The sequence below is a fragment of the Peromyscus californicus genome, unplaced genomic scaffold, assembly GCF_007827085.1.
Source record: "Peromyscus californicus insignis strain IS unplaced genomic scaffold, ASM782708v3 Scaffold_15__1_contigs__length_86483966, whole genome shotgun sequence".
In the NCBI taxonomy this organism is placed as follows: Eukaryota; Metazoa; Chordata; class Mammalia; order Rodentia; family Cricetidae; genus Peromyscus; species Peromyscus californicus.
This window is the reverse complement of record NW_026294447.1, coordinates 70458313-70463111: the sequence shown is the minus strand read 5'-3', so window position 1 is coordinate 70463111 and position 4799 is coordinate 70458313.

Genomic DNA, 4799 nt, shown 5'->3' with positions numbered 1-4799 from the left:
AAACCAGAGACCAAATGGATGTCTTTCTATACACAGCTCCTAGAAAAGGCAGCTATGTATTGCCAGTGACACAACAGCCCAGACCACAAGTGACTGAACCAGGTATGAGCTGCCACCCTGAAAGCAGTGTCTTCATGGATTGATTGGCGACCTAAGACTTCTATGGTCTGACTCAAATACAGACATCGTGGGATGGATGGATCATATATTCTCTCCGAGAATTTGACTTAGGCGTCAGTCAAGGCTCTGAAATACAGCAGGCCAGTCTCTGTTCTCTAGAGGTTACATTCCAGCAGTGGTCATATAGCCAGAGAACGATAAAACCAGAGAAGTATAGTGACTGGCTAGTCACTAACACAGAGGAGGCTGGAGCTTGGGTCTCCAGGCTTGGGCGCGGTCTAGATTAGTTGGCTCGTGTTGTAGGCGCTACAGGTACACAGCCCTGAGCTGATGCTCTGAAGACAACTAAAGACCCCCACACCCCGTGCCAACCATGCAGAACACTTGGGCGGCTTGGGAGCAAAAAGCTCTTCGGTTCCAGGTAGTTCAGGCCAAAGTCAGATGGTTCCAGGAAGCAAACATCCTTGGTCTGATCCTGCATCTGCCTCTAATGGGACTCCCTGACCTGCCCCTCCCCCGACTCCCTGGGACTCAGCTTTTTCTATAGATAAACAAATTCAAATCCCTGTCAACACTAAAATTTATATTTGAGGAGTAGACAGACAAGGACTATGGAGCCAAGAACTGTAGGATTCAGAGAACGTGCCTGCAGGAGCGAACTTCCTTAAGGGACTAAGCAGCCAAGGCTGTTAACTTACAGTTCAGGAAACTGAGGCCCAAAAGAGGGAGACAAGCTTGTCCAAGGTCCCATGACTGATTCTGGCAGCACCCAGCCCTTGAATTAGGGTCTCCTGACTCCCAAGCCTTTCAGCTCTTTCTCTTTCAACTCCCAGGGAAAGCAGGGAGCGATTTGACCGTCTGGGTATGGGAGGCCAGGAGTCGCCGAGCACGTCAGAGTGCGGCCTCAGGGCCTGGGAATCTCTCTGCTGGGGAGTACATGTGCCAAAGCTGCTGGAGGAGAAGAGGGGTGAAGGGCCAGAGAGGACACCGCGGAGATAAGCTGTCAGCATCCCACTCTTCAAGAGACAGGGAAGGGTCTGTGGTGACAGAGGAGAAACAGCCCCATTTCTGGCTCTCCGTGGAGAGCTCGGCCACTGACACTGCCCACTCCTGTCTTGCTGCTGAAAACTTCTGCCTACGGCTGCATCTCCTGAAGTGCAGTAGTTCCCTCAGGCACGCTGAGATGTCCCTACACACCTGCTTCTGTCTGAAGCTCCACCCATTCGACTAGGCTCACAATGCTCTCCCTCTCACTCCACAGAGTTTTTGAGGACCAGGCACCATGCCAGGCACTGGGGACAGACAGCTAGGGCACCTTCACCCTCTGTACATTGGTAAGTATTAGTCTGAATATGAATTTTCCCCATAGGCTCATGTGCTGGACACCTGGTCCCCAGCGGGTGGTGCTATTTGGGAAGGTTGTGGAAACTTGAGGAGGTGGTTAGCTGGAAGCAGGTTCCTAGAAGCACGCCTTTGAAGATTATATCTATTGCCCCCGGTCCCTCCCCACTCCACCCCTTTCTCTTGGCTTCCCACCTACCATGAGGCGATGAACCTCTTCTGTCCTATGTTCCAGCCGCTACGGTGATCTGCTTAAGTGCATGGGACCAAGTGGCCCTGACAGAACCATCTGAAACTGTGAACCCAAATAAACCTTCGCTCCTTGCAGTTTTTCCCTTGGGTGCTTTAGTCACAATGACATATGGTGAGCATGCCAACCGGGGAATTAACACACATTAACGGTTTCCTGAAAACTGCTAACCATCCAAGGTTGGGGTTGATGAGGGAGTGTTTCTGGTAAGCTCGGGTCAATAAACAGAGGTCTTAACTCTAGCACTCTCCTGCTGTGGAATATTTAACTACGTAAAGATGCGTTATAGTTGTTTAGGCTACGGAATATTACTTTAACTGTGTAAAAGTGTGTTACATTTGTTTCTGCTGCCTTTGTTAATGATGTAAAGATGTGCTGCGTTTGTTTTACCTGGCCTGCCTAAGGCACCTGATTGGTTTAATAAAAAGCTGAACGGCCAATAGCTAGACAGGAGAGGGATGGGTGGGGCTGGCAGGCAGAGAGGATGAGTAGGAGGAGGAATCTAGGCTCAGGAGAAGGAGGAAGAAGAAGGAGGAGAGAACAAGGGAGAAAGAGAGGGACACACTGGGGCCAGAAACCAGACAGTCACCAGCCAGACAGGAGAAGAGTGCAAGTCAGACATACAGAAGGAGAGAAAGGTAAGAAGCCCCAGGCAAACGAAGATGAAGAGAAACAGGTTAAGTTGTAAGAGCATGAGATAAGGCCCGAGCATTCGTAACTGATAATAAGTCTCTGTGTCATGATGTGGGAGCTGGTTGGTGGCCCAAAAGAAAGCCTGCTACAGTCTCCTTTCAGAAAAAGGGACCTTAAATAAACCTTAAAAAAAAAAAAAAAACAAGGACTGGACAGATGGCTCAGAGGTTAGGAGCACCGGCTGCTCTTCCAGAGGTCCTGAGTTCAGTTCCCAGCACCCACATGGTGGCTCACAACCATCTGTAATGAGATCTGGCGCCCTCTTCTGGCCTGCAGACATACATGCAGACAGAGCACTGTATACATAATAAATAAATAAATCTTAAAAAAAAAAAAAAAAAAAAAGGAAAAGAAAAAGGGACCTGTTCCCCATCCTAGTCACCAGCCATCCATGGAGTGCGCAGACCGTTAATCTGGGCTCTTACCGCCTCTGGACGTCTCCAGTAAATAGTAAGGAGTCGGTGCTGGTGGGGAAGACGCTGGGTGTCTTTAATCTCCAGCAACATACTCAGTCATCCTAATAAACACCAGTGGACACAAAGCCAGGGAGCTTGCCATACTCAAAGCAAGCCCGATCCTGCCTCCAACCAGCCTGCCCCACGGAGGGCTCCCCAGGTTTACAGAAACAGGGAGAGCTACCAGTGCTGCGGGGTGGCCTGGCCTCTGGCTCCTGCAGTGGTGACCCAACACCCAGACTGTGTCCCTTTCTTCTTCAGCCTGTTCCCAGATACCTCTCCCTTGGAAACCCTGTCTAAATCCACATCCTGCATCCTGGACCCCTATCCGGGATCCTGGACGCTGATTCTGCACCTTTGGACCCACATCCTGCGCACTTCTCCACTGGGCCCCTTTTGGGGACTCAATCTCAGGCTCCCGTGCCCAAGCAAGTCTCACTCCTGCTTGGCTGCAGGTCCCTCTGCAATCTCACCTGCTCCTGCTGACACTGTGTCACGCCTTTGGCGGTTGTGCACACTCTGCAGCTTCCCTCACCGCCTCACTCCAAAGACAGCTAAGCCTGACAGGCCATGGGCAGCACAGCGAGTCCCCCAAGCCACTGTTTCTTGAGCATCCCTTCAGTGGGCACGCTGAAGAATAAGGTTGAGGATAATCCCTACCCCCCTAATCCTCCTCCCCACCCCCTCCCCTGTGCTTACAGGGTAGAAGAGAAGCAACGATTGCTTAGTACATGAGTTCAAGGATAGAGCGCTCACCCGTGGCCGAGAATATTGGGTGACTGGCCAGGGAAGACTCTGGAGAAGTCTCTAAGCTGGGCTGGGAGGTCTTGGCCAGGAGAAGGAAAAGAGGGAGGATGAGGAGGAAGCATCCAGTGACCACCAGAGCCAGGCTGGTGAAAATCAGCACCACGCCCTACCACACCCTATTTCTTCTATTTTTATTTGGCTAGATGGGCTGGCAGCAGGCCTGAGGGTCCTCCTGTCTCCTCTCCCACACTGGGATTGCCGGCACGTACCACCACACCTAGCTTTTTAAACACGGGTGCTGGGGATCAAACTTGGGAACTTAGGCTGTGAAGCAAACATTTTACCCACTGAACCATCCTTCCAGATCCATCATTTCCTTCTTCAGCAGGGTTCCTGGTCAGCAAATTGCTGCCACGGTTTAGTGATACTCAGATGGCACTTGACATGGATAGTCTGAAGGGATGTGAGGCCCTTGGTAATGCTGTTAGAGGATGATTAGCTGTCAGGTACCTATCCCCCACAGCAAGGGATGGATGCAGGGCACCGAGATCTGTGCTCATGCTTGAGATGGGGTGGGGACCAGCATAAGACTTCTCACAATTAGGGAGCAGGAAAAGCATTTTTCTTGGATTTTTCACATGACACAGAACTGAAGGAATAAATGATAAAATTGGATGCTAAAAATAAGATATGAACTGAACTAGATAAATTGAGAGTCAATAGAGATAAGTGAAAAGCCTTGCATCTTGGTCCAAGGAGGTCAGTAATTAAGTGAAGAGTGGGAGAAGTTTGCTTTGATAGCCAGTCATGTGAAATGACCTGAAATTGGTGGAGGGGAGAGGGGGGGTCATGGTGGGGGTTACAGAGACTGTTGAAAAGAGAAAGCCTAGTTAACCAGTGGTTTAAAAATAAACTAGCAGCTGGGTATGGTGGCACATGCCTTTAATCCCAGGAGTCCAGAGGCAGAAGCAGGCAGATCTCTGTGAGTTCGAGGCCAGTCTGGTCTACAGAGCGAGTTCCAGGACAGCCAAGGCTACATAGAGAAACTCTGTCTCAAAAAACAAACAAACAAACAAACAAACAAACAAACAAACAAATAAATAAATAAATAAATAAATAAATAAGAAATAAATAAAATAAGGACACCTTCTAATGGATCTAGTACTTCTTTTATTGCCTTCAGGCCTCAGAAC